Below are 15600 nucleotides of genomic sequence, written 5' to 3'. Positions count from 1 at the left end.
GATGTATGGCAAATTTAATGTGCTTTTGATGACCCCCTTATAATAAAGCGTTCGCTTCTCCCTGTCTGTTCACGTTTAGCGATGTGCATCAGTTAATAATTACTGGTGGATACGTGGGTGTTATTGAAGTCGGAGACATGACTCCGGCTGCTAGTCGACACGAAAATAGGGAGAAATCGTCGATTCAATGCTGTTTTTCTACGGCACGGTGATCAGAGGGACAGGAATTGTGCAGTTAAAATAAACCTGCATTGCCTTTGAATATACATCGTCGATTTGGAATGCTTGGGGGGTGGGGGGGTAACCTGTTCAAAGCAAAGTAAGGAAAACGCAAATTTATGCTTTTTGCAATTAATACAGAGTGAACACTTATAACTATTCCTCCTTCCTCGGTGGGGAGCAAATAAATACCGCTTTTCTTGGCCTTTTGGCCAAGATCAAAGTGTACTATCTGTTCCGGCAGATACTGCAAGCAAACACCATATGTGGGGGCAACGCCACATATAAAACCTTGGTCAATTTAGGGGCAACCCTTCATGCCAATTGTCACTATCCAGCTACCCTACTCCCCGGCGAGTTGGTCCCTATTTCCCCTTCATTCCTCACATTAAAAATCGACCTTGTGCCTAATTTGCTCGGTGGGGGAGCAAATACATACCCTTTTCTTGGCCTTTTGGCCAAGATCAAAGTGTAGTATCTTTTCTTACTAAATGATGTACTTATGTTTGTAACTTTGCGATATAAAGTGGGGGATCACTTTTTTGTATTAATTTAATGTAGAATGATCACCCACTTTACAACCAGTCAGTCTCAAAGTCATTTTCCAGATCATTCAAGTTGTTTTCGAAGGATTCCAGTTATTTTTTAAGCATTCAAGTCATTCTTAAGGTCATTCAATTCATCCTTAAGTTCATTAAAGTCATTCTAAGTCATATACTTTTTATTTATTTAAGTCATTTCAGCCCATTTTTCGGTCATTTTAGTTTATCTTTAAGAATTTCATGTCAATCCTACATTCACGCATTCATTCATTACACGATAGCACGCGACAAATGGTTATCGGCCTTGTTAAAATGACGATTGATTATTCGTATAATTTCAATTCTTCTTATCTTGAGTGCCATTTTTCACGTTTTTTGGTCGATGTAACCTCCGACCTTTTCAGGAATGTTTCTCTCGAACTCGGGAATTGGGACACAAAGACCTGTGGCGCAATGGTTTGAGTACTTGAAAGCAACAATTGCACAATTAGTATTCTCTTGAAGGTTGAAGGTTCAATTCTCAGTGTGAGCGAACGAAAAATATAATTGCGAATTACTTAGGACCTTTATCCATTAATGGCTTACGGAATGAGAGCATGCTACCTCTGTGAAGTAAATAAAGTTTTCGTTCGAAATTCCGTCCAATTTCTCGAGTTTAATAAGATACATGACTGAAATGTTGTGAAAATGACACTCATGAGAACCTAAACCTAAGCGAGATTCCATGAACAAAGTTTCTTAATTTATTTATTGTGGCCTATCCTTATCTTTCTGAGTTGTTGCTTCACGACGTTTTTTGCTAAGTATTCCTCTGGCCTTGGTCAGGTGGTAACCGCGACGGGATAGGAACTCCGAATCTTCTAACTGCATTCGCAGCAACTACTGCCATCCATAGTTGTTGTCGTCTCGCCACGTTTTTGGCCAAGTAAGCCCCAGACCGGCTTTGGGTAGGATTGAAACCGCTATCTTCAGATAGGCGCAGTGGATAGAGACGTTGAATCTCTCTCGGTTCCAGGTGAGAATTGTCAGAAAGACTATTATCCTCATCTCAGAAAGACGAGGATAATATTTTGCTATAAATAGATTAATAAATAATACTCATCTCAATAATGAATTCCAATTAAAATAACATATAACAAAGTTTCTTTTTAGAACTGCACGCCTGTGGAATTCTCTTCCGTTTGCTTGCTTTCCAGCTGACTACAATATGGTCGTCTTCAAGTCCAACGTAAACAAGTTCTTGATGAGCTGTTCCTCTTAAGTAATCCAATTTACCAAATTAACACTACTAACGATTGCTACGATGTTGTCCCATTGACTACTGTACAGTCTTTAACCCTTACCCTCAAATGGCCTCTGGACCTTGATAAGTGGTGACTCCCATGTAAAAAACGAAAAAACTGATAGAAACTTTTTTTAGCGACGATGTTCTCGCTATCTTAATTTATTCGCCGCATAGCATCTATATGAGAATAAAATCATTATTACGCGCCTCAAAGTTCAGCGTACTATTCCCTTGTAGCGAATTGGTATCACTGAGCTCGCCTTTCGTAATCACGTGGTTTCTTTTAGTAGCACGCAATCTTGACCTTTGGCCGACAGGATACGTTTCGTTTATTTACATTCTCGACTAGTAAAACTCCGGTCGATTGTAACATTTTTGATGTCACTAGCTTCTAATGTACATTTGCAGGCAGGGTGGGTCCCGAGATTAATCAGGTCTCACACAATAGCTTCTTTCCATTTGTCCTCCTGGTATTCTGTTGCACTCTCGCCGGAAACAAAACTTATATTAGTAGACCGCCGTTCTTTCGTTTTGTGTGTCAATTTTACGGCAAATTAACACATGTTGGAGCAGTTATTTTCAAAACAAAATATCTGTTGGAAACGATTGATTGTATACTATTATTTGAATACAAGTCATTATTATACAAAAAGCTGCACGAGGAACAATACGTTCTTGCCTTTCACAATGGTATTGTGTGTGTGTGCAGTCAGCACCAACTCTATTCAGGGTTTAACCGGCTTCGTCTGAAGGAGGAAGTTTCATGAGAGTATGAAATTCACAAGCGGTTCCCAGTCGCATGTATGTCCCCGTTAGGGGAGATGACGACGTTAGGTTTTTGCAACTTTTTGCAGGGAGGTGTCGACGTCCTCCTTCATACAGCACCTGGAATTGCCAAATTGGTCACCTATTTTAGTAATGACCAGGCTCAACGTTGCTTAACTTCAGTGATACGACGGGAACCGGTGTGTCAACGTGATTATGCTGTATATACAATGATATTAGTGCATAATTATATGCAATAGTGCTAATATAATTTGAACAGCTATTTGATTTCATTGTCTAAGGTGTTATATATATTTGACCAGTCATGTCTACTATGGAACAGTGTTTAACCTATTGGTTTCCTTGTTTTCTTTTTGTTTTGTTTTTTTTTTTGTTTTTTGTTTTTTGTTTTATTTTAGCTACCCGTTCAAATACTGATTCGGTTGAATATTGCTTAACTTTAGTACTAATAAAATGAGAAAAAAAATGATGTTTTAAAAATGATTCAATAATTACCTACTCGCGATTTGACTCATCGCCGAGCCCAATGAACAGATTCACAGGCCAACAAGGGGACACACCAACACTAGAACAAACATCGTGTACTTCTCTGAGAATGTTCAGTTTTTCCATTTTTATTTTAGGGATTCTGTTTTCTCCTTTGTTGCTATTTCCCATTGGCAATTTAACTTGTTTTTCTTCTTTTCCTTCGACCTAAAATGACTCTTTCTGCGCATGTGCGCCACAACCGATGCTGGTGATGCAGTTGGAGTCCATATTAGATAGAAACAGATTTGCTAAATTCCGACACGCAACGATTGCGTCTTTCACAAACACGCAAGCGCGCCCGCACACACCCCTTGCACACACGCACACAATATATATATATATATATATATATATATATATATATATATATATATATATATATATATATATATATATAAAGCTGAACGTCTGTGTGTGTGTCTGGTCACGAATAGGCTCCTATATGGTTGACTATTTTAAAATCTATAATATAAAGTTGAACGTCTCTGTGTGTGTGTGTGTGTGTGTGTGTGTGTGTGTGTGTGTGTGTGTGTGTGTGTGTGTGTGTGTGTGTGTGTGTGGTCACGAATAGGCTCCTATATGGTTGACTATTTAAAAAAACTGATTATATATAATGATAGATGTATCGAGGATCAGGAATCGGTATGTTTTATCTGGCAGAACGGTGGTTCATAAAAATTGTGGGGTCTGCATTCGTGTCTGGACCTCAAATTATGGAAATAAAAAATGAAAAAATAACGTTTACAAGGGTTTTTGATATAGATGTGCATAAGAATACTTTGATAAGTATGTTTCAACTTAAATAGGGATGGTATAATAAAATTGTGGGATTTGCATTCGGGCCTGTACTCCATGGAAATATGGCACAAACTTTAACAAAGCCTTTTTATATCTATTTGCGTAAGTATACTTTGATGATAATGTTTCAGTTTGAAGAAATATGGTATAATAAAATTATTGGGTGTTCGTTCGCGCCTGACCTCCATAGAATGCAAATATGTCACAAGTTTAACAAGGTTTTTTAAAAGGGGTGAGGGTCCCGAATAACGCCTTTACTTTAATATTAATTAACGTTAGCTTTTATTTATTTTTTTTTTTGTTGAATCATATCGTGTCGAATAAATTCACCTCAATAATTCAAGTTCTTATTAAAGAGAAAGCAAAAAAAAAAAAAAGTCGGAGCTTTAGACAATTCTCGACACAAATTTTGAATAACTCTGTTTTTTCCTTCTCCACTTGCACATGGAACTCTTTCGAAAATAGATAAATAGATAAATAATATAAAATAAGAACGTTACTTGTAATCCTGTTCACGTGATTACGTTTCTTTTTAAAAAGATTTACATAACTTTTTTTATTTTTATTTATATATCTGTTTAAGCTTTTTTGTCAGTGTACTAGAAGGAATTCAGTTGATTACAACCCTTTCTGCGTGTTCTTTACATTACAATAGCACAACCCAGAATCCGACGGTGCAAAACTACACCGTTCAATACTGTAAAACTGAAACGAAGCTGTTCTGCTTGAAAAGGGCGCCGTTTTCTTCTTATTCATATTTATATCGATTCTTTGCTTTAAAAAACTAAAGTAATTAGGTGTTTACTTTTTTAATATCCCATTTTGCTGTTTCGGATTATTTTACTAAAGTAAGTAAAGCTTCATTATTTTTCAAAACTGTTTTTGTTTCTTTGTTTAATGATATTTCGTCGATATTATTTAGTAAGAGTGTTTAGCAGAAAAGCCAACAAACGACTACCCTAAAAAATAAATATACAAGAAATAAATGTTACCATAGTCAATAAAAGTTTAGTCCATGTTTTCTTTTGTTTTGAAATAGTTTTTAATGCTCTTTACTTGGAATAATTTCAGCGAACCGAAATTAAAATGAAATTTGAGGCGATAACTACTTCAATTAATTTTTACATAAACTACACATGCCATAATCGAATATTCCCCAAGCACAAAATAACGGAAAACATTAAAATATGTTTATAAATATTCCTTACGTTGACGGAACTCTCTTAAATTGTTACACAGAATGCTTAGGTGCCCCTCCTTCAAATTGAAAACGGGGCTCTCCATTTCAAATTCGCTGCTATTTGGATTTTTTTAAACCGGTTCGTGTGTTAAAAAAAATCTTTTTACAAACTACTTAAAAACACAAACCAATGAACTTTTCTACCATAAAAGTAACTTTTATTGACTATGGTAACATTTATTTCTTGTATATTTATATTATTATATATATATAACATTTTCTCTTTGTAAGGAAACATCACTTTGTTGGTCACTCTTGGCTACGAATGGAAACAAAGTTGATATAAAAAAATATATTTTCGCGAAAATTATCTTTACTTTCATCATATTTTGTTTACGGTAAAATTTCTGAGTATCAAAACCTATCTCCTTACAACCCCCTCCTTTTTATAACCTATCATACTTTCATCAATCACAGTGCATTTTCTGTAGGCTGTTTTTGATCCCAGTCAACGACGGGTACTTCTGCTAGTATATATATATATATATATATATATATATATATATATATATATATATATATATATATATAAACACACAAATAAATACTGATAAAAACTCACGTATAAACACACAACCCAACGGAAGAAAACATGGTTGCACACATATGCATATTGGTGTTGGGACGATTAATCGGAAATCAGAAATCAGAATTATTTGGGGTATTGGAATCGATATCGGAATCGAAACAATTTGTGGATATTTTCTCAGTCCAAAACGCTTTTTTTTAATCATCTTTTTTGGTTTGATAGTAATAATAAAATAATAAATATTTATTGATTTTAACGTACCAGTAACGTGAAAATCTGGAGGTCACCGCCCACCCCTCACAGGTGTATTTTTTTACGTTGGTAGAAAATATGTGCATATTTAACATGTGTTTTTTTACGGTAATCGGAAAAAATAGCAAATTTATACTTAGATATTTAGTGATTTATAAAGAATCAGAATCGGTAATTCTTTCGGAATCGGAAAAATATTGGAATCCTCCCATCACTAATATATACATATACGCAGCTGCTTACACATAAGCACACACGCACGAACGTATCATATACACACAATAGTCAAACACACACACACACACACGCAGATATATATATATATATATATATATATATATATATATATATATATATATATATATATATAGTCATCCACATACAGTACTGTTTCGTTGTATCACAACACATCACTGCGCAAAAACTAACACTTTTTCTTAGCTGCGATTAAACCTACAACCATTCTGTTGATACCCAGCAATTCTACTCATGGGATCGGAGCTCGTAAACGACCTCGAACAAATGTCTATTCAAATAAACACTCGCCCACTGCTTTTATACTGCTCGGACTGCTTGTTGATTTACAAACAAACAATCAGCATGACATTGTCTGTGTGTTTGCGAAACTTCTCTACCAAACTCCTCTTTGCATATTTAGTCTACTAACTTGAAACTTAATGTGTAGGATATTTGGACCTCGGGAGCTTATTAGATTAGTTTTTTTTTAACCTGTAGCAATAGAAAGTATAAGAATTGATCTATGTATGTATGTACATGTGTTTATATGTGTGTTTATATGTGTATGTTTTATGCGTTTATGTCTATGTGCTTATGTGTGTGTTTTATGTGTGTGTGATTATGTGTGTGGGTTTATGTATGTGTTGATATGTGTATACGCTTATTTGTGTGTTTATGTGTGCGTGTTAATGTGTGTGTGTTTATGTGTGTGTTTCTGCGTGTATGCGTTTATGTGTGTTTATGTGTGTGTGTTTATTTGTGTTTGTTTGTGTGTTTAGCTATGTGTGTTCATGTGTGTGATTTGTGTGTGTGTTTATGTGTGTGTGATTATGTGCGTGTTTATGTGTTTTTTTTATCTGTGTTCGTTAAGTTGGTTGTAGGTGTGCATACAAGCAAATGCATACACGCATATGAGTATGTATATTTCACCGTCAGTCACACATGCGTTTATACGAACATGCCTATACACGTACTTACGCGTAAACATATGCATATGTAGACAGACCTACCCAAGCATATACAAGCTTGGGTATAGAAACACGCGAATCTATATTCTACACCCATACAAAAATCTATAGTGGCTTGACAGACCATGGATACACACTGTAAGGATGCCTGCACGTGGAATTTTTGTGGCAACAGTCGCGCAATCTCCTACCACAGCTCCTCAGAGTCGCCATTGTTAAATACCAGTGGCAAGTGGAGGCTCAGGACGACTGAAAACGATGCCGATATAAGCAGAGAGTCTAGAATTCCCAAATGATCATCCATCCGGTACTAGCCGGGCTCAACGTTGCTTAACTTCGATTATCTGACGAGAACCGGTGTGTCAACGTGAGTATGCCGTATAATTATGTCGCATACAGAAAATCCATACATACATACATACATACATATACATATACACACGCATGTATGCTCGCTTATTAATGCACACATATAGTCAAACACACACACACACACACACACACACACACACACGCTTACACGTACAGAGACACTTTCGTCCAAATGCGCACGTATACGCATATGGGCACTTACACATATATATGCTTATGCATATTCTTATTTGTGAACATATATGTGTACGTATATGTGTATACACTCAGAAACAGGCAAGAAACACACGGTTTACACATACATACATACGCATGAACACATCAATACATGATTACACATACTCCCAGGAATTTCTATCTTGCATTCCCGAACATTTTTTTTTTTTCTGTTTATGGCTTTTAATAATGGTTTTATCTTTAGATAGAAAGGGGGAAAATCAATCAATTCTGGTCTTCGGCGTAAAATTGTCGTGCATTGAAAAGCACAAACTGGATCGATATTCGTTTTAAAAAACTCTTTCTGCGAACATTTATCGATTTTTATTAATCTCACCTTCGTCAAACACAAGTCCACAACAGTCCCCATTCCCCTACTCCTCGGAGAGACCTTCGGCTCAAAAAGAAGGTCATGACTACTTAAAACCCCGAGTTTCTATGCTCGTTTGCAAAGACTCATTATTTTTGTTAGGTCATAATGTGAAATTCAAAGTATTTGCTACAAATGTTTCAGCATTCGCATTCATCTAAACGTGGAGCAGACCTTATCACGCAATTCGGTAATAGTGAACATTTCCCCTGTTGGCACGATTCAGTAAATGTGATGTTCTACATTTTATATATTAGGGACCCTGTGTCGATGGCGATCAAGTCAGCTAGTATAAAGTTTGATGAGGAGCACATTTAATGCGTGTCATTATGACCCACATCTGTAAAGCAGACCCATTCCCAGGGTTAAATCAAGTATGGTTGATATGTGAGATCAAAGTACAGGCGGGATTAGATAACAGTCAAAAGAGTCGTATGTGTTGAGATGGCGAATGACGCCATATTTTTTTATAGCTGAGATAAAACAATGTTTTGTAAGTCAGACTTAGAAGCCTTATAACAGAGATACCACCGAAAATGGGAGTCTGTGAAAAACCGAACGGGAGGCAATAATGCAAATCTGTCGCGTATTGACCAATAATGCGGAAAAAAAAACTTTGATAGGCCCTAAGTGCGAAATGTTAGACTGATTAAACATCTGTCCGCATGTCACAATTTCAGTTAAGTTTTGAAGTTAACTAAATAATTAGCTAGGAGAACCTTAGTTTCTCTCTACGGTGTGAGTCAATTCTCTAAAAGAATAAAACATTTAGGAATTCTCGGTGAACGTCTCGGCGAACGTCTCCTTGTGTACTTGTCTGCATGAAAAGGAGATTTATTTGCATATCGCTATTTTCATGGTGTGTGCTTGTCTGAGCTTCAATCCATTGTCGCTTCTGTCAGATTTTCACACAAAAGCACTCGTCTATCTACAATCACTATCAACAATTTCCCCCACTCTCTATATGCGCCTAAATTTTAACGAAAATTCCATAAAGAAAACATCTTTCATCGAATTGTCCGCCCGTGAAACTCTGTCTCTCCGGGCAGAATCACGTTGACACACCGGCTTCCATTAGATCACTGAAGTTAAGCAATGTTGAGCCTGGTCAGTACTAAAATGGGTGACCATTAAGAAATTGCAAGTACTGTGTGTGCTCTTTACTAAGCTCGGCATTTTTTCCAGTCGTCTAGCACTTCTTGTCATTGGACTGAAACAATGACGATTCAGGAGAGGTGTGGCTGGTGATTGCACAATCCTTGCTTAACAATTACTCGCACAGCTACCATCACTTGGTATGTGTATATAAATTATGATATTATAGCTACTACATCAGTTTAAAAGCATATCTCATAATTGCAAGTGTGTTGAATATAAACATTCGTAATATTCTACTTATATAATGTTTAAACGACCCGGCGTTGCAAAGGTCAAGACGAATTAGCCTAGTATTTTATTCTACTTATACAGGGTGTCCGTAAAGTTACTATACAGTCTTACAAGTTACTATACAGACACCCTAAAGCTACACAAAAATAAATATTAACTATTAATACAAATATAATACAATAAAACAATAAGACTGTATAGTAACTTTACGGACACCCTGTATAATGTTTAAACGACCCGACGTGGCAAAGGTCAAGACGAATTAGCCTAGTATTTTTCAAGTGTGATTGTCAACATTCATGTGACTAAGTGTATATACATTCGTGTGATTAAGTGTATATACATTCGTGTGATTAACTGTACATAAATTCGTGTGATTAACTGTATATACATTCATATGATTAAGTTTGTATACATTCATATGATTAAGTTTGTATACATTCATGTGAATAACATTCGTGTGATTAAGAGTGTATGCATTCGTGTGACTAAGTGTGTATAGATTCGTGTGATTACATGTGTATACATTCATGTGATTAAGTGTGTATACATTAATGAGATTAAGTGTATACATGCTTGTGATTAAGTGTATATACATTCGTGTGATTATGTGCATATACATTTATGTGACTAAGTGTACATACATTCATGTGACTAAGTGTGTCGAATATAAAATATGTAAATAACGTCAGTCACAACGTGTGGTCATAAGTACAATAATCCAGTTGGCGACACAAGAGTCAAGTATTGGCTTTTGCTTCGTGGTTATCTAAGTTGTTTTGTTTATATCTTAAGCATGGTAAATATAGTATGGGTATTTGTTTTCTCGTTGGTTATTCAGAATCTATAGATTGAGTTACCAAGATAATAATAATATCATTTTATAACTGGCTGGCTTTGTGCCTCATAAATCTGTGGGGTTTTATATGTTCTCTTTTCTTTGGTCAAAATCATAATGTCGCTAATTATTTTCTTTCTGTAATAGGATGCGATCTTGTTTGACAAATCATTGTGCTCAGTATCTGCCAGATATCGCTTTACTATTAAATAAACATAGCAAATATGAACAAATAACTTCGGCAGTAGAGTTGCTAATATTAGCATTATTATTACAACAAAAATAACAACAAAAACTATTACTGCTAACTACAATAACAGCAGTAATAATAATAAGAGAGGAAACTGTAAGAAATGTTATACACGTTTTTCCCTCCCCGACAAAAGATAGGGTGATGCCACACAAACCTGGCGTAAAGGATCAAGAAAGATGGCTCGGAAAAGCGCTAGTCAGGTCAGAAAAATGAATTATTGATTTAAATTTCGATCTTTCATCAAATGCTTATCTTCAGTTGATCTAGAAGTTGATGAAGGGTCTATTATGGATTGTTTCCGTAATACTGTTTGGACTCAGCTATTGTCCTTCTATCGCAGGCATCTCTCTTTTCTTGCTGAGGTTCTGATGGATGGCTTTTCTCTCCCTGAGAAATCGACTCTAAAACTTCTTGGTCTTTCATTTTTGACAAATCTTTCTTAGAATCATATATTAAATCCATTGCTATTTCTCGTAGAATCCGTTATCTCTGTCACTCTAAACAATTTCGTACACCTTAAGCCATTCCCTCTCTCTACATATTTACCATCAGACCAATTATGGAGTACTGTTGTCATGTTTGGGCTGGTGAATCTGTTTCCCATTTGAACGTTCTTGATAAATTGTAGAAACGTATCTGTAATTTGATTGGCTCCACACTTTCTTCTTTACTGCAACCTCTCTCTCATATACGTGATGTTGCTAGTCTCAGTCTTTACTATAAATATTATTAAAGCATGTTTTCTCAGAATTGTTTAACCTTTTCCCTGCTTTCTTTTGTTACAGCTGATTTTACTCGTTGGCCCAAAGGTTTCCATTAATCCGCTGTTCCAATACTCCATTGTAATACAACTTCCTATTCCAGTAGCTTCTTTCCAAGACTGCAAGGTTAGGGGCATCTCTTCCTCCTCGCTGTTTTCCTTCAACCTACAGCTTTGGTATTTTCAATACTTGGGTCACTAGACATTTCTTGTGTTCGCTATAATCAGATTTTGTTCTTGTCGGCTTTTTACATTAAGTGGTTTCCTGTTTTGTCTCGAGCGATTCCCATTAAAAAAGCTGATAAACTTTTACATTTAATTAGTTTGAATTTGATAGAATTTATTAAAGTTTATTACATCTAATAAAATTAGATTAATTCTATGCCCGTTTAATAAGTTGTAAAAATCTGGTTGTCAGTCGTGAGAAAGAACTCTCATAAAATGCCTAAATGAACGTAACTTTCTATTGGACTCGACTTTTAAGCCATCTCAACATTATATTTAAGCTACTAAAAAGCAACGTTCTATTACTTATGCGACACTCTTTCAGCAGACTCACTATTGAACAATGATGTTCACGCCTCTTCTTTGTATCAAATAAATGATATTAGGCATCTGGAGAGACATCAAAGACCGGTTACTCGCATGATGTAGGGTCTATCGGAGTTGCACTATGAAAGCCAACTCAAAAACTTTATTTTTCCTTTTCTCCCTTGAGCGAGGATTACGTATTGATTTCATTTTGATCTAGTCTCTCCTCAATGAGCATTATAATATATCTCAGAACTTATTATTCATCCCTGTACTAGAAAGTGATATACGCAGACATTACAAGTTCACTGCCGATTCTGCCTAAACCGAAGAGGATCCGCTTTCTCACTCAGAATCTCCGAGCATTGTATAACATCGTAAGGATCCCTTATCAATGTTACTTTTATTCATAATGTCAGCCTCGTACGGTTACAAAGGGAGGACAATTTCAAGCGTTCTGAACTCCCTATGTGATTTAATTGCTGTACATACCGTGTTGCATAGACATTTTTCGCTCAACTGGTCGATGCGTTGTTGTTTACGGAAGATCCTACCCAACGGGTGGATGTGTCGCTATTCTCGGCGGGACGACAAAAAGAAAAAGGCAAAACAAAACAGAAGCCACACTCTCTGTTAGCAGCGATGTATGTAAAATAACGACACGGGCCGTTCTTTTGACGTTTCAGACACATATATATTTTAAACAATGCCATAGTTCAGATCGATGAAAACAAACAACAATAGATAACAAGAAAGAAAAATAGGTAATAATAGAAAAGGGAGACAGAATACGTTTTAACTCAGCGTGCTTAGTGGCAGTGTTTTTAATTCATCTTCCTCTCGTTTTTTCTTATTCTTGTTTCCTCTTTTCGTCTCAAACGGAGGGAATTGTTCGCTCTTATATGCTATTAGGAAATCCGGCTTGAATTTTTTTTTTTAATTTTCTTCCTTTGAAGATTGTAACGCTGGCTATGGGGCAGCCAAACCAGCTGCCAACATTGCTCTGCTTCTTATTGAAACCAATCGAGAGCTCTTTTTAGTATCCTCGCTGTTCCCTTACGTTCAATTGTCTGGATCTCTTTTGCACTTGGTTCATCAGGAATATTAGTTAGGTAGGACTTCAGGTTCTTCTTCATAAGCCCTGTGGCACCTATAATAATTGATATGATTGATATCTCTTTAAAATCCCAGTTTCTTTTCATATCAAACATGAGACCTTGGTATTTGGTCTGTTTCTCTCTTTCAGCTCTGTTCAGACTTCCATTATTAGGGACACTCACTTCGATAAAGGTTGCCACTCTTTCTGACTTATTCCATATAACTATGTCAGGTTTCACGGCAGCATTTTCAAGGTAGGTGGCTGTAGGGATTACATGGTCGTAATGTATGATATATAAGTTATTTCCAACTGTTCTTTCAGGTTGATGTTCCCAGGACTTGCTGCTACACTGGATGTTTAATTTTTTACAGATGGTCCAGTGGAGGTACTTACATACTCCACCATGTCTCGCAGTATAGTAGTCGTCCCCTAAAAGAACCTTGCAACTTGATGACTCACACTTTCCAATTCTGTAAGGCAGAACCTGCATTCTGCATCAACAGACTAGATTTCAAAATGATATAATAAATGCATCATTATTCTCTTTTTGTGGCATCATCCAATGCGCAAGATGATGAGAAAAAAAAATTCACAATTTTATTAGTAAGTTGTGACCCGTTTGGTCAGTATTCATTACGTCTTTCGCCAATGATCGATTTTGTAATAGAAATATGCATATTCATTTCTCAATAATTATTCATTTTGTAATAGTTTTCACATCGCTCTTTCTCTCTCTATCTCCCTATCTCTCTCTTTTTCTCTGTTTCTCCCCCTCTCTCTATCTCTCTCTACCTTTCTTCCTCTTTTATCACTTTCCGTTTCCTCTCTCTATCTCTCTCCTCCCTCTCCTCTTTATTATCCCACTTTAAACGTTTACGTCTTCGGTTCCTACTATTACTCGACCTATTATTCATTCTTTATATATTTCATCTGTCTTTCATGATATCACCCATTGCAACGATTTCCTAGCTGCATATATATATATATATATATATATATATATATATATATATATATATATATATATATATATATATATATATATATATGACACTATTGGTGTCAGGAATGCATGCAGCGAGGTGCATATTGCGGTAAGAGGGGGTGTTTGACCGGACGGGATAAAGTTAGAGAGGGCATAAGAAGAGGTGTTGATGTCTGATTTGGACAAAACAGAAATGTCTACGGGATTTTGTCAGAAAGATAAAAAACAAATAATAATTGTTTTTATCTCATGGGCGTTATATATCTGTTAACATGAAAGGTTGTTTTTAAAACCTCTCTTGAGAGGTATGAAGAGATCCAGAGATCCTTAGCTAATTACGGCTGACAACTTAGAATGGGGGTCAAAGGTAAAGGTCGCCGCCAAGCATTGTTCGACCTGGAACGACTAATCACTCCTAATTTGATAATAAGTAAAAACTCCAGTGCAAATGAGGGTTAAAATTTGGTAGAGATAAGTTTGAAGAGGAGGAGTAGAAATTAAGGGGAATAGAGAGAGAGAGAGAGGTGTTGAGTGTACAAGACGAAGGGTAAGCTCTAAGAGGAAGAAAGAAAGGGTGTTTGTAATCACCCTCTGAAGGAGAGATGGGGAAAGAGGTTGGATTTAGAAAAAGGAATTCTAAAAAGAGTAGAGTCGTGGCCAGCGAACTGAACGACTGGGCTGATCAAGTGCTCCCGATTTGGGAGCCCTCAGGGCCTGATGTTATGATGTTAACTAGCCTGTGTTAATGGGAAATTTGTGACTTTACTGGTCTGGTCTTACATTGTTTCGCTGCTATAGTCAGTCACCTCAATTTAGACAGTAGTTGTTATGAAGTAATGAAATTAATAAATAGTTTGTTATTGTTATAAACCGGAGTTCTGTTTGTTTGTGGTGAAGACTCTTCATTTTGCAGCAAGCCGCAAGGACCAGCGGAGTGATTGATGTACCCGGAGACTACCTGCACAGGGTAGAAGACAATTCGATCGAGAGGCAAAGCGCCCCACCATGAAAACAGTGGGTAAAGACGATCAACAGGCCAACGTGACGGGGCAATGTACGATCGAAAAAACACCTGTCATATCGGGTGGAATCCAATGAGGTTAAGGACACCCGGTGTGGTTGGTGCAGTATCGGTCTCGTTATATATATATATATATATATATATATATATATATATATATATATATATATATATATAAAATTTTAGCCATTCAATAAATTAAAAAACTTATGACGTGAAATGTTTAAATTTCAAATCAAAAGATTTTTATTATTCTATGTAAGGCAAAGAATACATTTACAACTTTTAATAGTGATTTTCCATGTCTCACTGACTTTAGCAAATACGGTGTAAACCATTATAATTATTTGCTAATATTTTCTCATCTGAAGAGATGGTAAAC

General features: G+C 36.1%; 1 pseudogene; it reads left to right on the top strand.

Annotated features, from left to right (window-relative positions):
* The first annotated feature begins 656 nt into the window (after positions 1–656).
* Positions 657–794, top strand: LOC145258491 (U2 spliceosomal RNA; annotated as a pseudogene).
* Positions 795–15600: the final 14806 nt, after the last annotated feature.

This window comes from Euprymna scolopes, chromosome 33, assembly GCF_053919585.1.
Source record: "Euprymna scolopes isolate OS-2025 chromosome 33, ASM5391958v1, whole genome shotgun sequence".
Lineage (NCBI taxonomy): Eukaryota > Metazoa > Mollusca > Cephalopoda > Sepiida > Sepiolidae > Euprymna > Euprymna scolopes.
Note: the sequence above shows the minus strand (reverse complement) of the source record. Positions and strands in the feature narration are given on the sequence as shown.